The 21,230-nt window shown below is 40.0% G+C and overlaps 1 protein-coding gene across 1 annotated transcript in view; it reads right to left on the bottom strand.

The window, feature by feature from the left end:
• LOC122804338 (spectrin beta chain, erythrocytic-like) overlaps window positions 1-21,230 on the bottom strand; it is a 2,132,081-nt gene that overhangs the window by 1,512,662 nt on the left and 598,189 nt on the right. The window lies entirely within an intron of this gene.

The following is a 21,230-nucleotide window of genomic DNA, read 5'->3' as shown; positions in this document are numbered from 1 at the left end:
TATAAACTATACTTCATCAAAAGTTGTACAAGATAAAGGTGCAGTGTAAACCAAACAACATAAAATGAATAGAGACTGAAAGGTGTAGGGGACAAAGGTGCACTGTAAACCAAACTGTATCAACTGAATGAAGACTGAAAGGTGCTGAATCACTTAAAGCCACAGAAATAAAGTTATATTTTACCCTTTAGTAGCGGCTATAGGGCCAAACATTTACTGCACAAACCATACAGAACTTGCTGTTATGCTTCAAATGAAACATTATTGTATTATTCATTTTAGTAACTGGGTATAAGTTCGTGGAATTAACAGATGTGTGTTCAAGAATAATGTAGCATTAACTGCTTTCAGGCAGAATTATGTTCTCATAATATACATCATGAAGCACAGGAGGCAAACAAAGCAAACAAAAACAAATCATTCAGCTAGATAACGGTATACATGCAGGGCACAAATCTAAATAAGGCTGTATATTGATAGGTTAGAGAGCAATGGGCAGCCATAGTTGGAATGAAGTCAGTGATACATTGCAAAGGACTTTGCAAATGTCAGTAAGACCACAGTACATTCGGCCAGTGGTGTGTATCAGACATGCAAGAAACTGTGAGCTGATCATTTCAAACTCTGGCTATGAATCAGATCTGCTCAAACTTATAGAAAGTATTCCAGAAGCTGGATGACCTCTTAATAAAGATGCATTCCTTATCCTTAACACTGAAAACAGTTTGGCTTCTTGGCAGATGCATGGGGCACACAACAATATGCTACAGGAAAGAGTGTAAACTTTCAAAACACAGAGTCTCTACTCTGCACATTGAGGTTAGAACGCTGCATTAAAAGAAAATAGGCAGTTAGGACCATTCAAAGGAGGCCACAACAGTACAGCAGTGTGTCACGAAGAGGGACTGTAGTGAAGCATTTTATTCTTAAGGTACTCTAGGCCAATGCCATCAGCATAGTTTTCAATCCTTTTCTTAGGTGGCAAAACAAACAAAAGTTACATATGCACCATAACAATAGATCCTTTCATCTCAGTCCATCCAATACAACATTTGGGTCCTTGGGGCCCATACTTGGATCCAAACAGGCTGATTCAGTGCTCCAGCCCTTCCTAAATTTTTACCTCCTTGACTAGCTCAGGTAGGGTTTGGCATCTAAACCTAAGAGCATTTGTACCAGTGGCGGGAAGAGGGCAGATTGTTGTATTAGATGGACTAGGATGAAAGGCTCTATTATTATGGTGAGTACATAAATTTCTTATCACACACATCCAGTCCATCTGATCTGATATACCAATGTGATTCCTGGGTGGCCTGAAGACATCAGACTCTTGAGGTTGGAAGCTCCAAAGGAATCTGACTCTGGAAATACATTCCAACTTGTAATGTCTGACAAAAACAGGAGCTGAAGACTGAGCAGCAGTTTGGCAGATTTCATTCAAGGTTAGAGACCTGAAAGAAGCTGTAGAAGTTGTAATGGAATGAAATTCGGACTTGTTTGACAAAGATTTATTCTGAGAAATATAGAAGAAAGACATGCAATTAGACAGACATCTAGACAAGAAAATCTTACATATCTTCTTGCCCAATTTGTTTTGCACAAAGGATACAGATAATTGTTCCTTTTTTCTAAAGGGTGCTGTCTTGTGAAGGTAGAAGCAAAAGCCACTGTGTACATCCAATGTATGTAAAATGTATTCTCCTTTATTTGTTAGTTCAGGAAAACACTAGGATGTATAAGCTGTAAAACAATGACCCTATAGGTTCATAGGTTCATAGGTTGGTACTGAGTTATCTGCCCGAAGGCATATATTAGCCCAGCCACATTGTGTGGTATTCACCTCCCCTTTAGTAGTTCTGTAGACCCTTGTACTAGCAGCTAGTACCCTTGGCCCCTATCTAGTAGTGCTGTTGGTGTGATCCCAGGTGTGAACTTTGTTACCCATCCACTCATCAAGGTTCCTCTTGAAGAGTGATAGTGAGGGGCTCTGTCTTATGTAGATCGGGACCCTGTTCCATAGTAAGGGAAGTCTCTGCGAAGGGAATCTATCCCTCCAGCATGTTCTATTCATTGTTGTGTTGAGGTTTATATCCCTAGAGCATGTAGCTCGAGTAGATTTGGTTTTGCTAAGATGGAGCATGTTCAACAATTCTGGGTTGGACATGGCTCTGTACATTAGACAGAGATCGCCTCTGAGAAAGTGGTATGCAACAGAGAACAGTCTTAGCTTTTTCAATCGTGCTGCATAGGGAACTGTTTGAGGCCAGTAATTCTCTTGGTTAGGTACCTCTGTGGTCTCTCCAGCTGCTGGAGATGTCTATCCAGGTACATTCCAATTGGTGCATTGTACTCAATAATGGGTCTGATGAGGGAAGAGTAGAGGGGCACCATTACATCCTTAGATCTTGATGCAAACCCTTTCATGATCAGATGGGTCACATAGAAGGATTTTCTAACCACTTTGGCAACATGGTTATCAAAGGAAAGCTGGCTGTCTACTTGGGTCCCTAGATCCCTTATTTCTTCTTCAGATTTCAGGGGATTACCTCCTATGTTGTAGTTTGTGGGTACTCTGTTTTTTCCAAAGGGTATTACTACGCATTTTTTGCATTTAGCTTGAGACCATGGTTTTGACACCATGCATTAGTCTCATTTAGGCCCTTCTGGAGGATCTCCATGTCGGCCGGAGACTCTATTATAGCACCCAGTTTGCAGTCATCCGCAAACTTAGTCAGCCACAGCCCTTCCATGCTTGCCTGTACTTCTGAGAAGTATATGCCAAACAGGAGGGGCCCCAGGACAGAGCCCTGAGGCACACCACTCGTTACTGGTCTGGATTCGGACATAGATCCCGCTACTCTTACTTTATGGGATCTGTCTGAGAGCCAGTTTGCGATCCATCTTGTGATGTAAGGGTTTATGCCCAGGCTGGTGAGCTTATCAATAATACCCAAATGGGGAATGGTGTCAAATGCTTTAGCAAGGTCAAGGTAAGCCGTGTGTACCTCCTTTCCCTTATCTATAGCCTGAGTAACTGTCTCAAAGAAATCCACCAGGTTCAGGAGGCATGATCTGCCCTTGATGAAGCCGAACTGTGTGGGGTCCACCGACTGGAGGTTCCCAATCTCTCCATTTATGAGTTCCATAATGATTCACTCCATAGCCTTACAGATCAGACTGGTCAGGCTTATTGGTCGGTAGTTCCCAGGGTCAGTTGTGGCCCCACCCTTGTGCAGCGGGACCACCGTTGCCATGCACCATTCTCTGGGGAAATATCCTGTGGAGAGGCTGAGACTGAACAGGGTATTAAGATTTGGGGTTAATTCCTTTTGGAGCTCGCGTATGACACAGCCTGGGACACCATCTGGTCCCATGGAGGCAGTGTTTTTAGTTTTAGATAGAGCCTTGTTAACAAACGTATCAGTAATAATTGGACTTACACAATCCCCTGGAATGGTAATAGGCCCTGTAGGTGGTGGTGGGAATTTGCACTGAACCTGTCAGCAATGTCAGAAGGGTCAGTGTATTTTGTTCCATTTTGTACTAGCTCAGAATAGACCTGAGCGCTGCCATTTAGGTTTTTGACGTAGCCATAGAAGGCCTAATGGTTATCCTTGGCATCCTTGGCAACTTTCTTTTCAAAATTAGCTTTAGTTGACTTGATGAGGGCCCTCAATTTCTTACTAATGCTGATCAGGGATGATTTTTCTACTTGAGATTTGGCTTTTTTTGTATGTCTTCTCCTTTTATTGTAAAGTTTGCTTATGGCTGGGGTCCACCAGACTGGTTTCTTCTTGCTTGAGGAAGGAGTCTTGGTTTTATTTGGGATAGCACAGTCCATGCAGTCCTGAAGATGCATATGGAGTGCCTTGGTGAAGGATTCCGCATCCTGGATATCATTATCCTTCTGCAAGGGAATAGTGAAGCTTTCCACTTCGGATGCAAGTAGTTTGAAGTTTGCTTTGGAAAGATTTTTGACTATGGTTTTTTTGACTGGGGGAGGTGGAGGAGTGAGGATGTCCAGGGTTATCAGTTTGTGGTCGGATCTGACCAAGGAGGTAGTGATAACTGGTGTGGTACAGTGGGCACCCATATTTGTGATGATTAAATCCAATATGTTGTCCCCTCTAGTGGGGGACATACTAGTTGTTCAAGGGCATTTGAATTTATAAATTCTATGAATCGCTGAGCATAGGAGTTGGAACATTGGAAGTTCGCCCAGTCTATACCAGGGTAGTTGAAATCACCCAAGATTATGGTGTTGGGTAGGACCTTTATATTTTCCAATGTCTCAAGGAATGCAGAGTGAGCATCTTGGGACATGGTGGGTGATCTATAACCAGCTACTACTTGAAATGTGGTTTTGCCTGCTGATAGTTGAGCATGGATGATCTCTGGGGCATCATGCTGCACTACTAACCTGGAGATATGGGTATCCTTGATGAATATGGATACACCTCCGCCCTTTGTACTGCGATCCGGTAACTGAGGCTGGAAGGTATGATATGAATTGTAACCTGGCAGTGCTGGGGTGCTCTCTTGAGCCTTGAACCAGGTTTCCATCACTGCACAAACATTGATTTTCTCCATGCTGAGGAGAGCCTCGAGTGTGTGCATTTTGAGGTTGAGACTTCTGGCGTTGAGTAGCATTACCCTTAGTTTTTGGTTACCTGTGCTGGTTACGGTGGTTGGTTTGTCCTTTGAGCCTTGCCTAAAAAGGCACTATGGGGACTGAAGACACTTGTGGAAGAAATGGTTCTTAGGGTAACCCTTTCCTTATAAAATATAATACAAGAAAGAGCAGACAATAATGCATGCAGTTCTGAAATCATTTCAGCCAAACTGACTGATAGTTTTCTAAGATAACAATTTTAATTCTGCAGATGCAGATGGCCCAAGTGGAGGTTTAGACAAGGCTTCCAACACAAAGTTTAAGTCCAATGGAGGAGCACAATCCTTTATGGGTGGTAGCAAAGGAAAGGTACCTTTTAGAAAGACTTTGCATAACTTGTGTGAAGCTAGAAAGAGTCCTAAAAGCCAATGTGAAAGAAGGAAATAGCTGACAATTATGGCTTGATAGTGTTGAAGGTAGAACCAGAAGAAAACAGAAGATAAAAAACACAGTACATCTCCCACAGGGGCTGAAAAGGGTTCTATGTTATGAGATTCAGTACATATGGCAAATCATTTCCATTTACTGTAATACACCTTATGTGTAGAAGATTTCTGTGAAGCTGTAAGGAAGTGGACTACCACAGCAGGAAGGAAAATATTCTGTGCCATCACTGGAACTGCAGAAACCATGCTGTTTGTTCCAGGCTGGAAATGTCCAGGTGAGTTTTCCTGGGTGGGTGGAGTGATGAGATCTGGCAGTAGACTGAGGAGCCAATGGGGTTCATTCAGATAAGGTTTCAGTAAATGGAAATCATACTTGTCTGGGCCAAAACAGGACAATGAGGATAACTGTGGCCTTGCACTAAATAGCTTTCTGTATGAGCTTGGTCATGAGTGGATGGTTGGACATGTGTAAAGTAGCCCTGAATAGTAAAACACGTATTGCTTTTGGTGTTCTGTGGGGCAGCAAACAGATCACAGCATGGTTTGCCCAGTGACTGAAAACATCCTTCATGATTTCCAAGTTCAGGGACCCCCTCCTAAGGGAAAAGGAGGTTCCTGCTGTGCCAGTCCACAAGATCGATAAACCTTCTAGGGATGCATGTGTTGCAGTCACACCCTCATGGCCTTACAACAGTGTGGATAGAATCTGGTTCCCCCTTGTTTGCTAATGTACCAGACTATGGTCATTTTGCCCATCTATATGTTTGTCACCCCTAGAGGAGTACAGCCCTGTAAGCTCCCACAACACAAGGTGAACCACACTCATCTCTAGGACATTTATGTGAAGACAAGCCTCTAAATCTGACCGAAAACCTTGGACCATTCTCCCTTCACAATGCACCCCATCCTGAGAGAGGATGCATTCCTGGTTACAGTTGCTGTTACTAGGGGAACCTGAAACTCTACTGTAAGCTTTTACTAAGACAAGCATATACTGCATTAGTGTACCTTTTACTCCAAAAACTCCTTTGGAAACTGTTTGTGATAAAACTTTACCTACTCATGCCAGAAGTATAAAAGTCTATGATCATATGATCATTGTAAATATGACAGGTTGTCAGTTCTGTAAGAGTGTCTTATCATCCTTTTCCCAAATAAATGTAATTATTCTATCACAGAATACTACATTTTTAGCTCCAAGTTTCAACCACCAATCCAATACTTGTACAAAAACACCCTTATTTTTTTTAATGCTACTAAATCTAATTTAAAATTTTAAACACCTTTATTATATTATTACGTAAGACGTAGGTAAACGTACATTAACATAAAAGAAAACAAACCATATTAATATTTTTCCAGTTACATACATTATGTTCTTTTTTATAACTATCACTCCAGCATTACATAAAATGCTCATTTCCTGCCTTCCCTTAAAACTCATTCCCACTCCTTATGAACATTATTCTGCATGTATTGTTCCCACAATTTCCATTTATTTCTATGCAATTTGTTCCTTCCCTTTTCAAAAGATCCCACTTCCAGTTCTTTTATCTTTGCTACAATGTTCAACACTTCAACTACAGTTGATTTAGACACTAATTTCCACTTTTTAGTAATTGCTTTTTCGGCAGCCACCAGAATTAAACAAAACATGTCCTTAATATGTTTAGGTAATTCAGATCCTGTGTCCCAGCTCAAAAGAATCATTCCCTTAGTTACACCAATTTGTTCACCCAATATTTCTGAGAGGGTACTCTGTAGGGAATTTTTAAAGCCTGCCAGCTCATTACACTCCCGGAATATATGTTCCCAGTTACATCTTTCTTCCCCATCACACCTCCAACATTTGCCATCTACCTGAGGATAAATTCTTTGGAGACTGCTTGGGGTATAAAAATATCTATGCAAACACTTCCAAGCAACAATCCTAAACCTTCTAGACTTTATTACATACTTGGGAGCTATACATATGTACACCTATTGTTCCCTTGTAAATTGCTTATCCAATCTATCTTTCCAATCTTTTATAATCTCCTCTGAGTGATTACAACAGTTACTGTGCAATATTTTATATGCACTACTAATTATCCCTTTTTAAACAGCAGTGCTTGTTCTAGAGTCAACTAAAAACTCTAGCAGAGCTGTCTTTTCCACTTAGAATTCTCCTATTCCCTTCTCTTTGCCTACAATCTAATACCAATCCCTATTAGGAAAGGCAGTCTCTAGCCTGCAGTCCAAATGTCTTCTTGGCATCCCATTCTATTACCTTTCCCTCTCTAGTTATTTGCTACTAATACTTTGGTTCCTTTGCCAGTTTTCTGTAATAAATTCCAGCCCCGTTGCCTTTTCTCAGTACCGCTACTTGCAGTCATCGCTATCTGCAAAATCTCCTTTCTTCTGTTCTCATGCTGGCTTACTTCTTAGAATACTTTCCGCTACTTTATGAATACAATATTCTGTATGGCTGTTATTCTCCTTAAGGGTCTGCATCCAAAATCCCACTATCTTATTTCTTGAATTTACTCCCGCTATATCAACTTCCCTTCCTACTTTGAATTAAAACTTTCTGCTTGTGCTATGCATACAAGCCTTTATTGTGTAGCCCTAAATATCCCTTCCAACCCGGTAATCCTAAACCACTTTGTTCTTCTGGAAGAATCATCTTATGCCATCTTCCCCTCCTAAACAAATTAATTCAACTATATTATTTTCCACAACTTCTCTGCTGGTTGATAAAAATATGCCTGATCTGTATATAAAACTAAAGGGACTAAACATTTTCACTGCTTGTATCATACTATCCAAAAACAAGAATGTCTAGTTTCTGAGTTTATCACCTTTTGTTTAGTCTCTTCCCACATATCCTTAGTTGCCATAATAGAAACCTTTTTTAATCCATACTCCTAAATACTTTATCTTATGTCCCCTTAAATATGGGCACTGCTTAACCAATTCATGTGTGGGTACATAATTTATAGCTATAGTTTTTGCTTTATCTTCATTAATTTTATATCTCACAAAGAATTCAAACTGTCTCAAAATGTTCCATGACATTGAGATGTATTTTTCTGGATTTATCAGGTAAAAAGTAATACAGTCTTCAAATTAAGCTAACTTTTCTTGATTGCCATACCAATTTTATCTTTGAATTTCTGGGTCCCTTATTTTCTTTGCCAATGGCTCTAAATATAAAGCAAATAAAGCAGAAAGAGGACACCCCTGCCTGGTTCCTCTCTTCAGACACAACTCATCAGAGAAGAAACCCTCCCACTTTAATTCTTGCCACCGATCCCTCATGCATCCTCCTAATTAAAACTTATCAATTACCATATCAGGGAATGCAAAATGTTTCCATTGCTCTAATCATAAAATCGCAACTTACTCTGCTGAATGCTTTCTCTGCATCTAGATCCAACAACAACAACAGTATTTTCTTAAATTTTGCTTCCCACTGGATCATCATCATTGTTCTACTAATGCTGTGAAATGTTTGCCTTCCCTCCACAAAACCAATTTGCCATTTTTTTATCTAGTATAGATTAACACTTTGTAATCATGGTTTAAACATGAAATGGCTCTATATGAAGGTGGGTCTGATATTATAGCCACCACAGCTTTCATCCAAGACGCTGGTACTTCCCCTCCTTTTATAATACTGTTAAGCAAAACCTTCCAGATATCTATCACTTTCTTCCTTCCTAACTTCCCAACCTCCCCAGGAATACCATCTGTCCCGGAGAATTTCCTGCAGATTGATTATACATCATATTTATCTCATCTTTTCCTGTCTATCAATTGTTGAGCCTCATCTACCTTTAACCATGGCATGCTTAAGTCTTCCATAAATATTTCCATTGTGTTCTTTCTTTATTTCCATATTCCTCTGCTTTATACACATTTTCAAAAAAAAAAAATTCCAAAATATCTCTAATACTTTTAAAGGCTCTCTGGTTATTTTTCTTGTTAAAGGCTTCCTAAGTCTGGAAATAAACCTTTCTACTTTCAGTTTCCTAAGTCACTGCAATAAAAGCTTATTTGATAAGCAACTTTTTTGTGCTCTGGAATTATTAACAGCATTTTTTTTTAACTCATGCATATTATCCACATACCCCCTTATTTTATCTTTAGCACTGTGCAGCTGCACCTCTTCTTGTTCTGTGAGATTCGCCTTATTCTGCAAAACTTTAACCTTTGTCAGTCTCTCTAAATAATTCCTATTACTCCTTAACCATCTCTCTTTTTCTATTTCTAGCCTTTTTTGTTTTGGGGAATAATATCCAAATTCTCTTAGTTCCTGCTTCTGAATTCACATTTTCCATGCCAATTTTCATGGATTCCTTCAGAAATTTACCCTTTTTTGTTATAGTTTTCCTTCTAGTTCCCCATATACATCCTCACTGTTGGAAATCAAGTTCCAGTCCCCACCTATAAGTAATATACCCTGCTGAAAACTGATTATTTCTCCCAAAAATGTCTTAAGATCTGTGATAGCAGTTTTTGGTGGAATGCAAATACATGCCAGTTTAATCCTCCTCCATTGCCAGTAGCCCCCTTACTACTACAAATCTACCATTAATATCTTTTTCCCCCTCTTCTACCACTATTGAACCAGTTAGTATATATATCCCCCTTTCATTTGTCCCCAATGTTGTGATGAATATTTGCCTTGAAATCCTTTACCAAGTTCACATGCTCATTTATTTCCAAATGCATCTCCTGCAAAATTGCTTTTTCACTCTGCATTTCTTGATATAATTCAACACTCTTACTTTTTTGTCTCTACCTACAAGGTTATTTAGGTTACAAAATAATATGAATGAATAACATAGCCATTATCAACTGAAGTTATCATTCCTACCCGTTATACATGACAGTTTTTTTTTTTAATTGTGTTTTCACCTTTTGTATTCCATGCACACACCCATGTTTGGCAGGTTTTTTTTTTTTTTACACTGTAGTTTTGCGTCATCTCTACTTGAACTTGTCACATTTTTCAAGACTTTTTGCTTTAATGAAAACTCTCAAACAAAAAAACTACATACATGTTCACTTACAGGTATTGCCTAACCTAAAATTAAGGTTATCTATCCTAAACCTCATGTCACATCCTATGCTCCCATTTACACCGACTACTGTCTCTTCTTTTCTTATCTCTATTCCCCTCCCAGATGTGAGAAACAGCTTGTATGCTTTCAGAAAACATTATCTTTTAGCCTTAAGAAAAAGTGCATTATCATTAAAGAAAATTAAATTATACAATGTTCTTTTAAATTAACTGATAAATTAAGGCTGCTAGGGAAGCTGCTCTCTTTTATAACCTTCCAATAATTTCAAGCTATTTTTCACTGAACTGCTTGTCTTGTACCGTTAAATTCTTATCCCTAACTGTTCTCTCTCATACTTCTTCTGGTCTTGATGTTATAGGATATTTACTGTTTTCAGAACCATATTTTATTCCATCGCATACATTTCCCTATATATCTCTTTCATTTGAACCCATGATAAATTAGCAGTATTCAAAACTTTGTTCTAATTAAGCAGCAAATTATGTTCCACATATTAAGCAAACAGCCTGAAAAATAGCATATTGAATACAAGATACAAAAGCCTCAAAAAATAAACACTTGCCTAAAACAGGATAAACTCCCTCCTCTCTTCCTTTAATAACAGCAGTCTGCACATTCAGTAGATCTTTTATTTTATTTTTATTAGCTACATATTTCAGAGTTTGCCATACCTAACCTGAAGAGATATTTTTCTGCCTCTCATATTCAGTATAATCCTATTTGAGGTTTTCAAGACCAACCAACGTTCTTCCCATAGGATACTGCAAAAATGCATATTATAATGGTCTTCCAACAAATTATTTACCAAACTATTGTCCTGTTGATCATTTATACTCATTATCATGATACAATCAATCATCCTCAAAAGCTGCTCACATAGCATGGTGATCAGAGAACCATGCAAACAGCGTAAATCCGCCAAGTTCAACTAAGCCCTTGGAATACAAAAAATAATAAAGCTTTGTCAACAGCAATCCCTCATAAGCAGCATACCATTTCTTCCTGAGGATTAAATTACCATATTACAATAAATTGTTTACAGCTTTATCAGATGACAGCTTTTTATGACTTCTCATGAGATTATATCATACTTAGAAGAAAAGGTTTGAGATGGTCAAAACTTATATCCTATCACCCATTATTGTGGATGCATAATCTGCAATTAAAACAAAGACGTGATTTTGAAGTGTGTCCAGGACCAGAACCCTTCATGCTTTCCCAACAGCAATATCCTCTATAATTGCATCATCATTTTAGTAAGCAATGCTATATACAGCAAGAACCACAATCTATTGCTCACATTATCAGACTATTAGTGTTCAGATCACAATTTCTGAGAATTAGCAAATTGATGAATATATAATAAATATCTGCCTCTACTCTCTTACACCAATCCACAGCTAAAAACTGATGTGCAAATCATCTTTTTAAACAATTCACATTTTGTGAAATTACTGAAATTATCTCTTCACCTTTCTCATATTTTTGGCTAAAGGAATAATTATATCTTTTACTTTTATCTTCCTCTGATTAACTCTCTTACCTATGACATTAACAGTAGCTATCATGGCAGTACCATCTTTTTCAGCAATATCTTCAGTTTCTGAACTCAAAACATAAAATTTATTAACAGAAATTATAGGACTAGCTTTTCTTTTTTTTTTTTTGAAAAGCTACAACTTGTAATAATTCTCCCAGCTCTTGTACCATCAAAGATGATTCAGCACACATTTTATTCAAAACAGGACATTGAGCTAAACTAATAAATGAAACATTAGAAACAGAATTACCACCTACTGAATGGTACACATCCCCACAATGAAACAGAACTACCACCTACTGAATGCCCCATGTCCCCACAATGAAACAGAACTACCACTGACAGAATGCCCCATGTCCCCAAGATGAAATAGAACTACCACCTACTGACTGGTACACATCCCCACGATGAAACAGAACTGTCACCTACTGAATGGTACACACCCCCACAATGAAACAGAACTACCACCTACTGAATGGTACACGTCCCCACAATGAAACAGAACTACCACCTATTGAATGCCCCATGTCCCCATAATGAAAAAGAACTATCACCTACTGAATGGTACACTTCCCCATGATGAAACAGAACTGTCACCTACTGAATGGTACACATCCCCACAATGAAACAGAACTGTCACCTACTGAATGGTACACACCCCCATGATGAAACAGAACTGCTGCCTACTGAATGGTACACACCCCCATGATGAAACAGAACTGTCACCTACTGAATGGTACACATCCTCACGATGAAACAGAACTTCCACCTACTGAATGCCCCATGTCACCAAGATGAAACAGAACTACCACCTACTGAATGCCCCATGTCCCCAAGATGAAACAGAACTACCACCTACTGAATGGTACACATCCCCACGATGAAACAGAACTACCACCTACTGAATGGTACACACCCCCACGATGAAACAGAACTGTCCCCTACTGAATGGTATACACCCCACGATGAAACAGAACTGTCACCTACTGAATGGTACACACCCCCATAATGAAACAGAACTGTCACCTACTGAATGGTACACATCCCCACGATGAAACAGAACTGTCACCTACAGAATGGTGCACATCCCCACGATGAAACAGAACTACCACCAACTGAATGGTGCACATCCCCACAATGAAACAACCAACTACTGAATGCCCCATGACCCCACAATGAAACAGAACTGTCAACTACACAATGCCCCATGTCCCCACAATGAAACAGGACTACCACATACTGAATGGTACACATACCCATGATGAAAGAGAACTGTCACCTACCGAATGGTACACATACCCATGATGAAACAGAACTTCCACCTACTGAATGGTAGACACCCCCATGATGAAACAGAACTGTCACCTACTTAATGGTACATACCCCCATGATGAAACAGAACTGTCACCTACTAAATACCCCATATCCCCACGATGAAACAGAACTACCACTTACTGAATGGTACACACCACCATGATGAAACAGAACTGTCACCTACTGAATGGTACACATCCCCATGATGAAAAAGAACTGTCACCTACTGAATGCCCCATGTCACCACAATTTAAACTACTGTTTGCCTGAATCTCAGGTGAAGGTACCTGAAGAGACAGAGGGCAATCCATCCAAACACATCCATGCCATTACTAGCTCATTTTTGACAATTCAATTTACAAAGCTTGTCAAAGGGTATCCTTTTCTCCCAGACTGGATAAAAACCCTAGATGAGCAAGAATAAACAAGATGTTAAAAAAAAAAAACCTACAATAGGAACAAGATTTTTTTTTTTGCCCAACATATCATAGTAAAACTTTATGCCCCCAAGTATCCACCACACTAAGCAGATGTTAAACTTCTCCGGTTTCTTGTTTTAGTCTTACACACATGCATACCACCGAACTGCCCAAAAAATCTCATCCAAATATTTAATCTCATGTGTACTCTTACAATGTTTGTAAGAAAAAGCTTTTTAATATGTTCCACCCGGAATATCTGAGCAACAAAACTGCATTAACTCTTTACAATTAAGTTTATAGGAACAACTACAGTCATTACAAGGACAGCCATTTTTACATGCCTCAAAACAAAACAAAAGCTTTTCAGCAAACATTAAAGACTATAAGGTAACTTCACAAAATGTTTCCTCACTGACACACAGTAAAGCTCCGACATATTTTGCTGTAAACCTTAAAAACACCACAGCATGATTCCAGAGAGTAAATTACTGGCATACTGTTCACCTAGAAGATATTCATGGTTCACACACAATCAGATGAAACACGTTTTTAATGACTGGATCATCGCTCAAGCCATGAGTCCTAACTAGAACACATACTGCCTTAGTTTGTTCAGTAACAGTATCAAACAAGCCAACATAATCCTTAACTGCTGTAGTATTCACACCTGTATGCATTAGTGGCTATCTGGGTCTCCATAGGATAGAATCTATCTAAAGTGTTTCCCATAGAAAGCTCAACTCTGTCTTCAAGTTCTGCTTTGTCAAACTCACAAAGCTAAACTGTCTTACCAAGCACTCCACTGGCCATTTCAGTGATTCAAACAGTCTTGTCTTCTACTTCCAACTCACTTTCTGAAGATTTAGGTGCTTCCTGCCTTAAAACATCACCACCTGCTTCAGCAGGTGCCATAATAACACTGCTTTTTCAGACACTCAAGTGCCAGTAGTGATGCAGTACTCATATAAGGTAGAAGAAGTTCCCTACTAGTCTGGCCAGACTCCCCCTATTCAGTACGAATACCACACTGGGCCTTCTCTGAAAAGAAAACACTGACCTTATGGAACTAAGTCAAGAAAAGCATAAGTAAAGTGTTCCCCTAACCTCATTTTAAATGTATAGTGCTTTTCTCTTCATTTTGGTTCATACACATATTTATTAATTTTATTTATTTATTTATTTATTTGTTGTCTTTTGTTTACCAGGAAAGTCAGACTTTCCCTTGGAGCTTCCATGACAAGGTGTCCATATTTTCTTCCACACAACTTTCATACTCTTTTTTACTAGAGTTTTTTCTGAAACATTGCTTATTTTATTAAAGTCTACCTTCTGAACTGAATAGTCATGACTTCTGACTGTCTGATTATATAGCTAAACTGCTCAAGAACATTTTAGACCCCAACTTTGACGTACATCTTACTATTTGCCCTCCAAATAACAATGTAAGGAGCAAGACATAGTTACACAAAGAAGTTCTTATGGTGTATAAATATCCCTGTATTCAGTCAGTATATAATACAGCAAAATCATCTATAGGATGAATGCTCATTTCTCATCTACCACCACAACCAGAGTAGCTGGCATTAGCAATCTGGGATTTCTCCATATACATCTCCACAATTCTCCACAAAAATGGATAGCTTGGTTAGCTCATAAGGTAGGTAACAATGTATTTTCCCACAAGTGTGATGTTACATTATGCATTGCATCCTGTGTACTGTAATGTGTATGGATCCTTGCTGAACTACCAGCAGATACCACTTGCTAATACTTGTACATTTACTGCATGTAAGGAGTGCAGGACACACCCAGACTTTCTTGGGATATGAAAGCTGTAAAGTGAATAATTAGCACTAACAGTTCAGTTGAAGATCATTTACAAAGATGATCTTTGATACAGGTGTGGAGTGCACAGGCATGACAAAGTGATATAAATCTAACTGCAGGTAAATGATTTAAAAATAAAATTAAGTGCGACAAACCTGAACTCAGTTCTCAGAATGACCTGTTTGTTACCATTTGCTTTCTGGTTACTGTAAGCAAGTCAAAAGAATGAGAAACAAGTTAAATCATAACACAGACACTGTTGTCTTCTGTATATGAATATGAATGATATTTCAATTTTTTTTTTTTTTTTTTTTAGCTAAAATTGGTGGGTACTAGATTTAAATCAAATCTATTTCATGCTCACTTCTCTCCACACAACTTGAGGATAAAGCACTGCCTGTCATTCTGCATCTGTGGCTTATTTCTCCTTCAGAGATTTTTCTCTCCATGACATAATTCTTAAGGTGGGATGGTGCAGGAAGTGGGAAAGAACATTTAGGAATGAGGCCTGAGATCCATAAACTTACTGTGCACATGTATAAATGCACTGAGCATACTATGCAGTACTCTGACCTGTCATTACTACCATAAACATGGATTTGTGGTTCTAGCAAGTGGCACAAAAAATATGTACATCTTTAAAATGTGCACACTGTGCCAAAAAGTGTATCACTGTGGCACAACAACACAGCAGGGAAGAGCTAGTGAAAAAGGTACAATGTGTCTGACATTCCCTATACACTGGGCTGTGCTCCTCTCTTATGCTACACAGAGATGCATAACAATTTTCATTCAATACCATCTCAGCACAGATATGGCCAATACCATAATATGGTAATGAGGGAATCTAGTGCTGCGATAGCTCCCACTGGTGCATCTCTGTGTGGGGGCAGGACCATGGGAGACTGTGGCAGCAGGTATGAATGCAGCCCACAGGACTCAGGGCTAGTAAGAGTTTCTTACCAAGTAAAAAGGTACTTCAATCCTTTTTTACATGTGTGCTTAATCTGCTCTTCAACTCTGTAAGCAAAGCAGCACAATAGCAAGGACTTTATCTGTGTATTTAATTGTTTCATTGGTCTGTGTTTTCATCGGTAGTTATTTATTTTTCTATTTAATTGTTTCATAGAATACTGTGGTCTCTCTCCGTCTCTGCAGTTAGTGGGGGCTATTGTGTTTCACTTCACTGATATTCAGTGTTAAACTCTTAGCCTAGAGGGTTTCTGTGTATTTATAAGTGTTAGTCACATATCTTTGAATTTATTACTACTCAATATCTGAGTTGTTTTCCTTTTGCTACATACCTACAATCAACTGCATTACTAGCTGAGTTAAGTACAAACTTGCAGTATTAAAGATTGTACTGCATTTTATTTTATTTTTCTGTGCATTTAATTGTTTAATTGGTCTGTGTCTCTCTGTAGTTATTTATTTTTCTATTTAATTGTTTCATAGAATACTGTGGTCTCTCTCTGTCTCTGCAGTTAGTTTCCTGCCCACCCTCCCTGTTCTTGTTCTGCTATTAATCTTGGTGGCTTTGAAATTGCCCGCCCCTTCTGTAAATTTGTGTTTTCCTGGATCTATCTCATTTGCTCACTCAACCGTGTACAGTGAGATCATATTTTGACTTCAGACACTCCCACCAGTCCCATCTGTTCAGCTCTATCCCAGCTCTATTCTAGTCTAGTGTCACTAGCTTATTCTACCTAATACAGACAGAAAATTTGTGAAGAGCAAGCCACTTAGGTCCTTAATTTTGAATTACCTTCTGTTTCTCCTTTCTCCCTTTCCACTTTCCAAAAAAAATTTCTAAGCTTGTTTCCTGCCTTTCCTGTAACTAGTCTAGTCCAGATACAGATTTGCTGTATCCAGGACTGTTTGTAAGCTTCTGAGCCCCCAAAGTCTTTCTGTGTTGGAGGGAAGCCTTCTAGCTTAACAGTGGGAGAGGTAAGCATTAGGTAACCTATCTACCACAAGAGTGGTTTCTGGCCCAGAAAATTTTAGTTTATTGGCCGTTTTGGTAGTTTTTCCAACTCTTTCAACTTTCTGGTTTAAAAGCCTGCGTTTGCGCTTGGTTCCCACCTTTCCTGTAACTAGTCTAGTCCAGATACAGATGTGCTGTATCCAGGACTGTTTGTAAGCTTCTGAGCCACCAAGCATTTCTGTGTTGGAGGGAGGCATTCTAGCTTATCAGTGGGAGTGGTAAGCACTAGGTAGCATATCTACCACAAGATCCAGGTATAGATTCTTATTTTTAGCACTTGAATTTGCTTATTCATGTTCAGCACTTGTTCAGAACTGTTGTTAGCACTAAATAAGCTACAAATTACTACAGCACTCAACCTTCCTCTTTACCTAGAGGAAAACGGTTTTTGTACTTACTTTCCTCACTTGCTTAGAGAAAAATGGCTCTTATACTCACTCTCCTCACTTGTCTGGAGGAAAGTAGTTTTTTATTCAGGCATGTCCAAGGTTCAGCTCCCAGTGTTCTCTCCTGTCTATCTGATGAATCTGGACATCTTGAGGCAATGTAGCAATTGCCTCATGTACACAGAAAATCCTCTCCTCCTACCACCCAACACCACAACCTGTGAGAGATACATTTATCTAGCCAAACTGGAGGTAAAGCTCTCTCCAACCAAGACTAAACTTGACAGTCAATCAGAGAAGGTAAACACTTGCACCACACCACACTCATCACATAGTTCTACTAAACCTACACCACCAAAATCCACACATAGAAACACAAAAACATTCGCAGAGACTTTCAATAACAATCTGCTCAAGCAACAGAGACCTCCAAAGTAGAAATGCATGCAACCTCCACCCCCCCAACACAACCCAAATGACACATAGCCCACAGACTCAGTGTGCCAATAAACCACAGCCCATAAGGCAAACCAACATACCCAACACACTAGTCATGGGTTGCTCTATAGTCAGGCACACTGATGTCCCACTCACCAGGCTAAACAAGGAGAGGGTTACTGTCAGCTGTCTGTTGGGCGCCAGGATCCGCCACATAACCCACGCACTCATGTCACTCCACAACAAGTACAAATATGACTCTGTCATTGTCCATGTTGGTGTGAACGACCTGAGACGTACCTCCCTGGACTACATGAAAAGAGACATGGAAGAGCTCTCCAATCTTGTAGCCCAGCCAGGTATGACCCTAGCCCTGAGTAGCATACTGCTATCACCCAGAATGATATTGCAGTACAAAGACAAAATGACTGACTTCAACAATTGGCTAAGTTTCTGATGTCATTCTAAGGGGATCCAGTATCTGTCTGGCTGGGACGACATGGTCGACAGACCACAATGCTTTGCCAGAGATAGCCTGCACCTGTCGCCCCTGGGATTCTGGATACTGGCTAAGGCTCTTGCCGCCCCTATAGTGCCTTTTTTAGGCAAGGTTCAAATGACAAATTTACCACCGTAACAGAAACAGGCAAGCAATAACTGAGGGTAATGCTACTCAGTGCTAGAAGTCTAAATCTCAAAATGCACTCACACGAGGCACTCCTTAAAATGGAGAACATCGATATCTGTACGGTGATTGAGACCTGGTTCAAGGCTCTATAGAGCACTCCTGCATTACCAGGCTATAACTCATACCACACTTTTCTGCCATCTAACCTGGACCAGAACACCAAAGGTGGAGGTGTGTCCATATTCATTAAGGATCTCCACATCTTCAGGCTAGTTGCGCAGAATAATGCATCTGAGGTTATCCAAGTACAACTAACTCTGGGCAAAAATGCAATCCAAATTGTAGCCTGCTACAGATCCCCCACCATGCCCCAGGATTCCCCTCCCCTTTTCTTGATATACTGGAAAATATTAGGGTTCAACCAAACACCCTAATAATGGGCAATTTCAACTACCCCACCATTAACTGGGAAAACTACTCATGTACCAACTCCTTCACTCAACGCTTTCTGGAATTCATAAATTCCAATGCCCTGGATCAATTTATCCACACCCCCCCCAGGGGCAACCATATCCTAGACCTAGTCATTACCAACATGAGTGACTGGTGTTCCACACCTGAAATCAACTCCTCATTGGTCAGATCCGACCATAAGCTAATCACTCTAGATATCCGCATCCCACCCCCACCCACCATTAAGGAAACCATGGTAAAAAATTTCTCCAAAGCCAACTTCATGCTTCTTAAGACAGAAGTGGCGAACTTCATGACATCCATGCAGATGGACAATACAGTTATGACTGCTGAATCTTACACAAATGCACTCTATAAACACTTACACAAGTGCATGGATCATGCTATCCCAAACAGAACCAAGATGCTATCCTCCAAAAAAAGGAAGCCAATCTGGTGGTCCCCTGCCATAAACAAACTCTACAACAGAAGGAAGAAACTGTTGCAAAAGAGAGTAAAATCCCATGAGTGGAGGAGCTTCCTGGTCAGTCTCAGTAAGAAGCTGAGATCCCTATTAAGATCCTCCAAAGCTAGCCTCAGTAAGAAGCTAAGATCCCTTATAAGATCCTCCAAAGCTAGCTATAAAAACAAAATCTCCAACGATTCTTAGGGTAATCACAAAACATTCTACAGCTATGTCACGAATCTCAATGGCAACACCCAGATCTGCTCTGAATTACAGCACAATGGCACGAAAATTACAGAGCCAACTGATATTGCCAACATCCTGGCAGATAGGTTCAGTGCCAACTTTACCCCCTCTCACCCCCTAAAGGGCCCATATCTATACATGAAGAATGCAGAGTCCCTGTAATCACATCTATGCAGGTAAAAACTGCACTCTCTAAAACCAAAAACACAGCTTCCATGGGACCGGACAACATCCCAGGCTGGGTTTTACACAAACTTCAGAACGAACTGGCTCCCCACCTAAGCACCATGTTCAATCATAGTCTTACGTCAGGCTTTGTGCCCACTGAATGGCGCACAGCAACAGTTATCCCACTCCACAAAGGGGCAGCCACCACTGATCCTGGGAACCATCGCCCTATTAGCCTGATGAGCCTGGTCAGCAAGGCCATGGAACGTATCATCATGGAACTTATAAACAAACACATTGGTAACCTCCAAACTCTGGATCCCACCCCAGTTCTGGTTTGTGAAAGGCAGACCATGCCTTCTGAACCTGATCGACATCTTTGAGGCAGTCACCTAAGCCGTAGACGAGGGTAAGGTGGCTCACACAGCCTATCTTGACCTCGCCAAAGCTTTTGACACCATCCCCCATTCTGGAATTATAGCTAAACTCACTAAACTAGGTATAAATCCCTATGTCACAAGATGGGTTGCCAATTGGCTCACTGAAGAACACACACTGTAAAAGTCGAAGACTCCAAATCTGACTTCAAACCAGTGACAAGTGGAGTACCACAGGGTTCAGTCCTGGTACCTCTCCTGTTTGGTATCTACTTTTCTTAAGTACAGGCTAACACAGAAGGCCTCTGGTAAACAAAGTTCACAGATGACTGCAAACTAGGAGCCATAGCTGAGTCCCCAAATGATGTGGACATCTCAAAGAAGGGCCTCACTGAGACAGATGCCTGGTGTCAGAGGCATGGCCTCAAGCTCAATGCCAAAAAGTGCATTATCATCCCCTTTTGTAAAAACTCTGTACCCATGAACTAATAAATAAACAGTAGTCTACTTAATGCTGAATGTGTGATAAGAGACCTTGGGACCCAGGTGGACAGTAGTCTCTCCTTAGATAATCACATTGCCACAGTAGTCAGGAAATCCTTCTATGTGGCACACCTCATCACAAACGGGTTCTCATCCAGGAAAAAAGAGGTCATTGTTCCCCTCTACTTGGCACTCATTAGACCCATTATAGAGTACAACGTCCCTTTTGGAATGTACCTCACAAAACATCTGCAGCAGCTGGAAAGGCCACAGAAGTACCTCACAAAGAGGATTACTGGCCTCAAACAGATGCCCTACACTGACCATCTCAAAAAACTCCAGCTTTACTCTGTAGCATATCACCTACTCCG

The sequence above is a fragment of the Protopterus annectens genome, chromosome 6.part0 (assembly GCF_019279795.1).
Source record: "Protopterus annectens isolate FY-2018-M chromosome 6.part0, PAN1.0, whole genome shotgun sequence".
Lineage (NCBI taxonomy): Eukaryota > Metazoa > Chordata > Ceratodontiformes > Protopteridae > Protopterus > Protopterus annectens.
Note: the sequence above shows the minus strand (reverse complement) of the source record. Positions and strands in the feature narration are given on the sequence as shown.